The sequence below is a fragment of the Hypanus sabinus genome, chromosome 4, assembly GCF_030144855.1.
Source record: "Hypanus sabinus isolate sHypSab1 chromosome 4, sHypSab1.hap1, whole genome shotgun sequence".
Lineage (NCBI taxonomy): Eukaryota > Metazoa > Chordata > Chondrichthyes > Myliobatiformes > Dasyatidae > Hypanus > Hypanus sabinus.
In genome coordinates this window covers 48,759,991-48,772,050 of record NC_082709.1, presented here as the reverse complement: position 1 = coordinate 48,772,050, position 12,060 = coordinate 48,759,991, and the positions used below count along the sequence as shown (strand labels likewise).

Sequence of the window (12,060 nt, the reverse complement as noted above, 5' to 3'; positions counted from 1 at the left end):
GGAGATGCCAATCAAGATTTGGGAAATTAAAATCTCCCATCACAACAAGTTATTATTACACTTTTACAGAATCTCTCTCCCTATCTGCCTCCTTGATGTCCCAGTTACTATTGGGTGGTCTATAAAAAACACCCAGTAGAGTTATAGACACCTTCCTATTCCTAACTTCTACCCACAGAAACTCCTTAGACAACCCCTCCATGACTTCCTTTTCTGCAGCCAGGACACTATCCCTGATCAACAGTGCCACGCCCCAACCTCTTTTGCCTCCCTCCCTGTCCTTTCTGAAACATCTAAAACCTGGCACTTGTAGTAGCCATTCCTGCTCCTGCACCATCTCAGTCTCTGTAATGGCCACAACATCATAGCTCCAAGTGCTAATCCACACTCTAAGCTCATCCACTTTGTTCATAATACTCCTCACATTAAAAAAGACATATCTGAAACCACCAGTCTGAGCTTGTCCCTTCTCTATCACCTGCCTATCCTCCCTTTCACACTGTCTCCAGGCTTTCTCTATTTGTGAGCCAACCTCCCTTTCCTCCATCACTTCAGTTCAGTTCCCACCACCCCCCCCCCCCCCAAGCAATTCTAGTTTAAACTCTCCCCAATAACCTTAGCAAACCTTCCGCCAGGATATTCGTCCCCCCTGGGATTCAAGTGCAACCCGTCCTTTTTGTACAGGTCACACCTATCTCAAAAGAGGTCCCAATGATCCAGAAATCTGAATCCCTGCCCCCACTCCAATCCCTCAGCCATGCATTTATTCTCTACCTCATTCCATTCCTATACTCACCGTCACGCAGCACAGGCAGTAATCCCGAGATTACTACCTTTGAGTTCCTGCTTCTCAACTACCTTCCTAACCCCCTGTAGATTGTTTTCAGGACTTCCTCCCTTTTCCTACCTATGTCATTGGTACCAATATGTACCATGACTTCTGGCTGTGTTCCTTCCCACTTCAAGATATTGTAGACGCATTCAGAAACATCCTGGACCCTGGCACCTGGGAGGCAAACTACCATCCGAGTTTCTTTCCTGTGAGAGGTTCCACGTGGCAATACAGCACCAGGTCATTAACGCACTAGAGATGATCAAAAATGCATAATAAATTACCAATAAATTTAGGACGATAAATGCAGAAAATGCCAAGGGAAACCGGAAGCAATCCAGCACATTATAAGATCCTGCAGCAGTTTAACTCAATTTAATTACTTCCACAGGTACAGACAAATGGCAGGCATCATTCACCAAAATCTTGCTTTAAAATGCAAACTCATAAAAGACAACATACCTCACTATAAATAGAAGCCTGCTTCAGTTTTAGAGTCAAAATCATACAAGTTATTTTACAAGCAAGAACAACCTATTTAATGGACATCAGTAAGTGAAAAACACCAGAAATATGCAGAATTGAAAGAGAAATTCGGAAGACTATGGAACATGAGCAGATTATCCATTGTTCCAACAGTAATATCTACAACTGAGCCATTCCAAAGTCAGTACATAATAGCATTGAATTAGCCTACACATCAATAAGATCTTCAGAGAGCCACATTACTAAACACCACTAATATCTGGTAATTAAGTTTGATGATCTCAGAGCTAGGGTGCTGTATCAGAGGGTCATTAGGATAGCACGCATCCTCGACTTCACAAAATCCCGGTTAAAGCCTTCAGCAATTCAGGTTGATGGGTTCACTAGAAACCATTAAGATAGAACTGTCAACAATGAAATCTTTTCAAACTCCTGATGAAATACAGCTTGCCTTCTTTATAGTTGCTTTGATATGTTGGGAACAGGTTAGATCCTCAGAGATCTTGACACCCAGGAACTTGAAATTGCTCACGTTCTCCACTCCTCATCACTCTATGAGAATTGGTTTGTTTTCCCTCATTGTACCATTCCTGAAGTCCACAATTAGCTCTTTTATCTTACTGGTGTTGAGTACAAGGTTGTTGCTGAGACACCACTCAACTAGCTGGTATATATCACTCCTATACACCCTCTCATCTCCACCTGAGCTTCTACCAATGCTGGTTTTGTCATCAGCAAACTTATATGAGCTATACCTAGCCACACATTGAGCTTTACCTAGCCACACAGTCAAAGGTATAGAGGGAGAAGAGCAATGGGCTAAGCACATACCTGAGGTGCATCAGTTTTGATTGTCAGCAAGGAGGAGGTGTTATTACTAATCTGCAGAGCTTGTGATCTTCCGGTTAGGAAGTTTTGGATCCAACTGTAGAAGGAGATACAGAGGCCCAGGTACTGTAGCTTATCGAATGGGGCTGTGGGAATAATGCTGTTAAATGCTGAGCTATAGTCAACAAACAGCATCCTAACGTAGGTGTTTGTATTGTCCAGGTAATCTAAGGCATTGTGAAGAGCCATTGAGATTGTATCTGCTGTAGACCTATTGAGGTGATACGCAATTTGCAGTGGGTCCTGATCTTTGCTGAGTTTAATCATCAGCCTCTCAAAACACTTCATTATTGTGGAAGACCCAGTGGGATGCCAACTCATCCCATTTATTAAGGTTGGTAGGAGTACTGAATGCATCCGCCTTGGTGCTCCTTCAGACTCCTCTCCACAGGCAAGGAGTGGAACATGAGGGCAGATCTCAGCAGACAGCTACAGCTGCCCTCAGAAATAAGCAAAACCTGTTTCCGGCCAGACATTGTACTGTGGTCTATGGCTGCCAAGGCAGTCCTCCTCACTGAGTTGACCACCCCTTGGGAGGAAGAGGTTGATGTGCTCTGACCTGGCAGCTGAGTGTAAGGAGGTAGGATGCCAGGCTTTGTCAGTGCATCAACGACAAAGTCAATCTGTGACATGGCAGTGACTGGAACGAGGCACAGGAGAACCACCAGGGAGTTGGCCGAAGAGGCAGAAAAGGACAACTTTTGGCTGTGTCTGAAGGGGAAGTTGGGGGAAATTGGGGGACTGATTAACCCCATTGGAAGCTGCAGAGGGTGGCAAAGAGATCTCCCTGTCACTGCTCTGCCACCAGGGGAGTACCAGTGTTAAGGGAGTGAAACATCAATGGGTGGTGGAACACGGCTGAGGACCCTGCAGTTGACCTAAGGCCAATGTGGAGGTGTGGCATGCAGCCCTGCCCAGCAGGAAACAATATCTTCCTGTAAATCTGATTAAGTGTGACTGGGTGATAGTCATTGGGGCAGGTTAGCATGTTCTTCTTCGGCATCAGTATAACTGAAGCCTGCTTGACGCAGGTTGGTAGCTCAGACTGCTGAAGTGAGAGGTTAAAGATTGCAGTGAATTCTCCAGCCAGTTGATCTGCACAGGTCTCAGGTACTCAACCAGGAATTCCATCGGAGGCTGATGATTTCCATGGGTTCACCCTCCGGACTGATGCTGTCATTTTGGCCTCAGAAACTAATATCACAGGATCATCAGGAGTTGTGGGAGTTTGTGATGGTTCCTCCATGTTTTGATGGACCAAGTGAGCATAGAAGACATTGAACTCACCTGAAAGTGAATTCTTGTTGTCATCTCTGCCACTTGATTTCACTTTGTTACAAGTGATATCAATGAAGCCCTGCCAAAGCTGAAGAGCAACCTTTATTGATTCAAGTTTATTCCAGAATTGCCACTTCGCTTGTGAGATGGCTTTTTGGAGATTGTACCTGGACCTCCTGGTCACCAGACATGAATGCCTCTGATCTGGTCCTCAACAGATAGCAGATCTCATGGTTCATCCAGGACTCCTGTCTGGAGAAGACACTGAATGATTTTGTGGGGACACACTCATCAATGGCTATTTTATAAACCAACAACTTATTTGGAGGTCTATCAAAGACTTCCTGCTCATTTCTTGTACCCAAGAAGGTGACTCCATCTGGACTTAATGACTACAGACCAACTTCTTTCACATCTCATCTGATGGAGGTCCTGGAGAGGTTGGTCCTGACTTACCTTAGACTACAAGTGAGATCTTCTTTGGACCCTCTACACTTTGCCTACCAACCTCGTGTGGGAGTGGATGACGCTATTGTCTGCCTGTTGCAGAGAGATCACTCCCACCTTGATGATTCTGGTGGCATTGTGAGATTCATAGTGTTTCATTTCTCTGGTGTCTTCAATACAATCCAAACACTTCTACTGAGCAACGTTGCAAAGGATGGGTGCAGACAAATCCACTATCTCCTGGATTACTGCCTTCCTGACAGATAGACCCCAGTTTGAATGGCTGGGTAGTTCTAGAAACATAGAAACATAGAAAATAGGTGCCGGAGTAGGCCATTCAGCCCTTCAAGCTTGCACTGCCATTCAGTATGATCATGGCTGATCATCCAACTCAGAACCCTGTACTTGCATTCTCTCCATACTCCCTGATCCCTTTAGCCACAAGGGCCATATCTAACTTCCTCTTAAATATAGCCAATGAACCAACCTCAACTGTTTCCTGTGGCAGAGAATTCCACAGATTCACCACTCTCTGTGTGAAGAAGTTTTTCCTCATCTCGGTCCTAAAAGGCTTCCCCTTTATCCTTAAACTGTGACCACTCGCTCTGGACTTCCCCAACATTGGAAACAATCTTCCTGCATCTAACCTGTCCAATCCCTTTAGAATTTTATACGTTTCAATAAGATCCCCCCTCAATCTTCTAAATTCCAGTGAGTATAAGCCGAGTCGATCCTGACTTTCTTCATATGAAAGTCCTGCCATCCCAGGAATCAATCTAGTGAACCTTCTCTGTACTCCCTCTATGGCAAGAATGTCTTTCTTCAGATTAGGGGACCAAAACTGTACACAATACTCTAGGTGCGGTCTCACCAAGGCCTTGTACAACTGCAGTAGAACCTCCCTGCTCCTGTACTCGAATCCTTTTGCTATGAATGCCAACATACCACTTGCCTTTTTCACCGCCTGCTGTACCTGCATGCCCACCTTCAATGACTGGTATACAATGACACCCAGGTCTCGTATCACCTCCCCTTTTCCTAATCGGCCACCGTTCAGATAATAATCTGTTTTCCTGTTCTTGCAACCAAAGTGGATAACCTCACATTTAGCCACATTAAATTGCATCTGCCATGAATTTGCCCACTCACCTAACCTATCCAAGTCACCCTGCATCCTCTTAGCATCCTCCTCACAGCTAACACTGCTGCCCAGCTTCGTGTCATCTGCAAACTTGGAGATGCTGCAGTTAATTCCCTCGTCTAAATCATTAATATATATTGTAAACAACTGGGGTCCCAGCACTGAGCCTTGCGGTACCCTACTAGTTATTGCCTGCCATTCTGAAAAGGTCCCGTTTACTTCCACTCTTTGCTTCCTGTCTGCCAACCACTTCTCTATCCACATCAATACCATACCCCCAATACCATGTGCTTTAAGTTTGCACATTAATCTCCTGTGTGAGATCTTGTCAAAAGCCTTTTGAAAATCTAAATATACCACATCCACTGGCTCTCCCCTATCCACTCTACTAGTTACATCTTCAAAAAATTCTATAAGATTCATCAGACATGATTTTCCTTTCACAAATCCATGCTGACTTTGTCCGATGATTTCACATCTTTCCAAATGTGCTGTTATCACATCTTTGATAACCGACTCTAGCATTTTCCCCACCATTGATGTCAGGCTAACCGGTCTATAATTCCCCGGTTTCTCTCTCCCTACTTTTTAAAAAAGTGGGGTTACATTAGCCACCCTCCAATCCTCAGGAACTAATCCAGAATCTAAGGAGTTTTGAAAAATTATCACTAATGCATCCACTCTATCTTGGGCTATTTTCTTAAGCACTCTGGGATGTAGACCATCTGGCCCTGGGGATTTATCTGCCTTTAATCCCTTCTATTTACCTAATACCACTTCCCTACGAACATGTATTTCCCTCAGTTCCTCCATCTCACTAGACCCTTGGTCCCTTACTATTTCCAGAAGATTATTTATGTCCTCTTTAGTGAAGACAGAACCAAAGTAGTTATTCAATTGGTCTGCCATGTCTTTGTTCCCTATGATCAATTCACCTGTTTCTGACTGTAAAGGACCTACATTTGTCTTGACCAATCTTTTTCTTTTCCCATATCTATAAAAGCATTTACAGTCAGTTTTTATGTTCCCTGCCAGCTTTCTCTCATAATCTTTTTTCCCTTTCCTAATTAATCCCTTTGTCCTCCTTTGCTGGTCTCTGAATTTCTCCCAGTCCTCAGGTGTGCTGCTTTTTTTTTTTGCTAATTTATATGTTTCTTCTTTGGACTTGATACTATCCTTGATTTCCCTTGTCAGCCATGGGTGCACTACCTTCCCTGGTTTATTCTTTTGCCAAACTGGGATGAACAATTGTTGTAGTTCATCCATGCAATCTTTAAATGCTTGCCATTGCATATCCACTGTCAACCCTTTAAGTATCATTTGCCAGTCTATCTTAGCTAATTCACGTCTCATACCTTCAAAGTTACCTTTCTTTAAGTTCAGAACCTTTGTTTCGGAATTAACTATGTCACTCTACATCTTAATGAAGAATTCCAGCATATTATGGTCACTCTTACCCAAGTGGCCTCACACGACAAGATTGCTAACTAACCCTTCCTCATTGCTCAATACCCAATCTAGAATGGCCTGCTCTCTAGTTGGTTCCTCGACATGTTGGTTCAGAAAACCATCCCGCATACATTCCAAGAAATCCTCTTCCTCAGCACCCTTACCAATCTGGTTCACCCAATCTATATGTAGATTGAAGTCACCCATTATAAGTACTGTTCCTTTATTGCACGCATTTCTAATTTCCTGTTTAATGCCATCCCCAACCTCACTACTACTGTTCGGTGGCCTGTACACAACTCCCACCAGTGTTTTCTGCCCCTTAGTGTTATGCAGCTCTACCCATATCGATTCCACATCCTCCAGGTGAATGTCCTTCTTTTCTATTGCATTAATCTCCTCTCCAACCAGCAATGCTACCCCACCTCCTTTTCTTTCCTGTCTATCCCTCCTGAATATTGAATATCCCTGGATGTTGAGCTCCCATCCTTGGTCACCCTGGAGCCATGTCTCTGTGATCCCAATCATATTCATTAATAACTATCTGCACATTCAGTTCATCCACCTTGTTACAAATGCTCCTCGCATTGACACACAAAGCCTTCAGGCTTGTTTTTACAACACTCTTAGCCCTTATACAATTATGTTGAAAAGTGGCTCTTTTTGCTTTTTGCCCTGAATTTGTCTGCCTGCCACTTTTACTTTTCACCTTACTACTTTTTGCTTCTACCCTCATTTTACACCCCTCTGTCTCTCTGCACTTGTTCCCATCCCCCTGCCACTTCTCTGTCTGAAGTGGTAGTAAGTGGCACTGGAGTGGCATAAGCGACTATCCAGTCTCCATTTCTGTTCATACTGTACACCTTGGACTTTCAGTGCAAATCTCAGTCTTGCCATTTGCCACTCTGCGGTAGTTGGGTGCATCAGAAATGAGCAGGAGTCAGAGTCCAGAGGTCTGGTGGACAGCTTTGTGGAGAAGTGAGAGAGGAATTACCTGCTCCTGAATGTGGCCAAAACCAGGGAGATGATGATTGAGTTTAGGAGGAAGAGGACTGTGACCATTCCTGTGCACATTCTGAGAGAAGAGGTTGCGCTGGTGGAGAGTACAAATACTTGGGTGTTCACTTTGACAACAGACTTGACTGGAAAGCCAACCCCAAGGCTGCTTACAAGAAGGGGATGAGTAGACTCTACTTTCTAAGGAAGCTGAGATGTTGGAGATCTTTCATCAGTCTGTCGTAGTGTGTGCAGTCTTCCTTGCGGCTTTACGTTAGGGGAACAGCATCAGTGTTGGTGATGCAAAATAAACTCATTAAAAGGCTGGATACATACTTGGCTCTTTTGAGATATTGATGGAGAGGAGCTCACTAAGCAAATGGTTATCCCTCATGGGCAATCTGGCACATGCTCTCCATGACCTAATGAATCAGCAGTGGAGCACCCTCTAGAACAGGCTAATTCAGCTCAAGGATCATTACAGAAAATCTTTCCTACCAAGTACATAAGCTTATAGAACAGTTCATCTCTGTGTGGCAGGAGAACACACATCATCATACAATAGTCTCTGTTTTATTATTTCATGCATTATTATTGTCACTGTGGATTGTCACCTTGTCGTGATGAAGAAGCTTGTGTGGTCCTGAGATCCTGAGATCGATGCCGTCTGGAACTCTTCTCCTGGTAGGGTCACTCATGGCCATAAGGTTGAGGGTCAGTTCCCTGACAAAGGACAATCCAACCAAAACCTCAATGGTGGAACAGGCGGACAAAGTTACTTTGAACTTAACAGCTGTGAAGGTGGATGAAGGTTGCAACAAATCCATCAGCTCCAATCATTGTAGCTTCTGTGCTACTGGAATCAGTTGGTTGATTTGTGAATTATCGTGTGCTTCTTGGAGTGCAACATCAAGTACATGTTGAACAAATACACGCACAGGAATCTTCACTCTGTGGAAATGGAACAAAGACCATCATCCTTGATCTCAAGGGATAGCCACGACGATTGCACATTGGTAAATTATTATCGTGTGTATTATTCTGTACTGTTAAGTGTGTTTTTAAATGCTGCTGCTGTAACAAATGTATTTCCTACTCAGGATCAATAAAATATGTATTATTATTATTATTGATTATTGGCCTTTCTCACATCAGAAAAGGAATGAGGTATCACAGGGATGGTGAGGAAATCCAGAATGTGGAGGTAATTGAAATGCTGAGTGTATGTGTACAGTTCTTCAGTGACAGGAGAGTGGAAGGCTTGGACTGTTCAACGTCTTCAACAAGAGAAGTGGAGCAAGCGTAATGAATACCAGAGGTGGGAAAACTACAAGGAACCACTGCGAAAGGCAATATTAACTCTCACTTGGAGGATCAAGGGGGTTATGAACGGAGAGGCAGCAGAGATTATTGAAGGTAAATTACATCTGACTCATCTGGCTGAATTTGCTGATTGAGGTGGCTGATCAGTGTTGTGCAGCAGAAGCTGTACAGATGGATTTTCAGAAGAAGTTTCACATTTTAATAAGGTATGTTTAGGAAAGAGCACCAGAATGCTACTTTGACCTAGGTGAATGGACCTGGGTGATATGTAGCTGTGAATGTTCCTGAACCGTTTGGTTTATACAACAATTAAAATGATAAGAAAGCACAACTGAAAGAATCCACAATGCAACAAATGTCTTTCTGTTGTTTTTCTACAATAAATGAAAAAAAGGATTTTGCTGTGTTTTGCTGATGTCATCAGAACAACAAGAAACTGCCTAGTGAGGCCTTTCTACCTGCATATAAATACCAGCTTGTGTTCGGCAGTGAATCATTCAGCTAGTTACCAGACTCACTGTGTTCAAAATGGGAAAGGCAAGGGTTACTCAGTAAACGAACTAAATGAGAATTCTCCATGAACACCTGAGCAACTGTTAACACAGATATGCTTCTTCCCACAGATCATCTTCTATGAGGACAGGAACTTCCAGGGTCGGCACTATGAGTGCAGCTCCGACTGTGCCGACCTCTCCCCTTACTTCAGCCGATGTAACTCCATCCGTGTTGAGAGTGACTGGTGGGTGTTGTACGAGAGACCCAACTACATGGGATACCAGTATGTCCTGAGCAGGGGAGAGTATCCTGACTACCAGTGCTGGTTGGGATTCAATGACACAATCAGATCCTGTCGCAGTTACCCATATGTAAGTTTTAATTTTTTTTTTAGGGAATTTGATCTTTTGCAGATTGGCTCTGAAAATGAGAATTTGCCTAGCAAGTGCCTAATAGGTATTAAATATGTCCGAGTGTAATAATGTGCACAGGTATTTCGAGGTTAAGCTGGAGGTAGAGTTGGGTTTCTCACTGAGTATTAGGGTAAATAAGCCCCAGGGCATGATGGAATATACCCCAGCTTGTTGTGAGAGGCACGAGATGAGATTGCTGGCATTTGAACCAACATCTTCATGTCTTTTCTCACAGGCCAAAGTTTTGCATACAGTTTTGGTCACACCATTATATGAACGATGTTGAGAATGGAGAGGATGCAGCAGAAGCTTATCAGGATGCTGCCTGGTTTAGAGGGCATGAGCTATAATGAGAGATCAGACAAACTTGAGTTGTCTTCCCTGGAGGTTGAGGGGACATCAGATAGAGTTTTATAAGTTTGATGAGCGGCACGGATAGAGTAAACAGAAAGTATATTTTTCCCATGGCTAAAATATCTCCTGTCACAAGACATGTTGAAATATTTAAGGTGAAAGGGTGTGAGTTCAAAGGAGGAGTGAGGGACAAGTTTTTTACACAGAGTGAGGTAGGTGCCTGGAATGCACTGCCCAGGGTGATGTTAGGGACAGGTTCATCGATGGCTTTTAAGAGATTCTTAAATAGGCACATGAATGTAAGGGAGGTGGAATGATATGGACATTGTTCGCACAGAAGGAATTAGTTTAGTTGCCATTTAATTTAAATAGCCAACTAAATATATTGTTAAGCACAATATTATGGGCCAAAGAGCCCTTTCCTGTGCACTGATGTTCTATGTTCTAAATGCAGAATTTGTCATATTTCTGCTTGTGGTTTCCTTTAAATTATGTTTGAACCAGCAGCAATGCCGGTTCAAGACATCGTTCAGGCAGATAATAAATAAAATGATCAAATTGCATCTGACTTTATTTCCATTGAAGTCAATCCCCAGTCTATGAATTGATTTTCAGATGTAGTGTGTACTGAGTGAATACCCTGCAAAACGTCATTACTAAAATTTTGTGTTTCTTATTCCAGTACTGAGGTGGAAACTACAGGATGAGGATTTACGAGAGGCCTGACTTTGCAGGGAAGATGATGGAATTCATGGATGACTGTCCCTCCGTCTACGATCGTTTCCGTTACTGTGACATCCACTCCTGTCAGGTGATGGATGGTTACTGGATCTTCTATGAACATCCCAACTACAGAGGCCGACAGTACTTCCTGAGACCTGGGGAATACAGGAAGTACAGTGACTGGGGCGGCTACAACTCAATGATCGGGTCCTTCAGGCACATGAGGAACTTCTAAAAATCACTCTTAAAAATCTGATTTTATTTTGTTGAAATATTTATAGAGGCAATAAAGTACCTCTGATGACATTATCAGCTCATTTGATTGATTTACCCTGATTCTACTGGAGATCACAGTAGAACAGTAATCATAATTTGAGGACAACATTAAATTGCTTTACAACAGTTGGTTCTAATTAGCATTATGATAATTCATAGGATGCAGAAAAATATAAAATTAATAGAAAGTTGTCCTTTGCCTCTTATGTAATTGTGTCCATTCTGATGGTTTTGTGAAATGACTTCACAAAAGTGTGAACAACATAAATAGAGACATGGAAACACTTCCTCTTGAACAACCAAGTGAATTACACCTTGACACACCTCTATATATACTCCTTCATCCAAAACACTAAAGCAATTAATTCAAATAGCAGAAGTACTTTCAGAATACATAAATATAAACTTTGGACCAGATAAGTGCAGAATATTAAACATAAAGAAAGGGCACTAGAGCTAATTGAATACAAAACAGAGCAGCAGGGTACAATATAACTGATGGAAAATTATGAAATATGTAAATATCTAGGATATCAACAATCCAAGGAAATAGAAAGGGAAACCTTTCAAAAGAATTTACTCCTGGACTCAAGAAAATCTACCAAACAGAGCTGAATAGTAAAAATATAACAACGGCAATAAACTCTTTAGCTACAGGCATTTTAACGTACTGCTTTGGCACGGAATATTAGTATAAAACTGATCTGGAAAATTTACAAAGAAAAATAAGAACTGTATTGAGAAATTTTGGAAAACACCATGTACAATTGAATACACTTCGACTAACACTCACTAGGAGCAGAGGAAAATGAGGAATAACAGATGTAATGAATTTACGCAAAAGTTAGATAAAACTTCTAACAATATAGTTTCATCAATTAAAATAAGATTCAGCATTGCATGTTAGCATATACAATTTTGAAAAGAAATACACACAACTAAACTTAAATGAATGTCGA

General features: G+C 42.4%; 1 pseudogene; it reads left to right on the top strand.

Moving 5' to 3' along the window:
• Positions 1–3,192: 3,192 nt before the first annotated feature.
• On the top strand, positions 3,193–11,060 carry LOC132392104 (gamma-crystallin S-1-like; annotated as a pseudogene).
• The last annotated feature ends 1,000 nt before the right edge of the window (positions 11,061–12,060 follow it).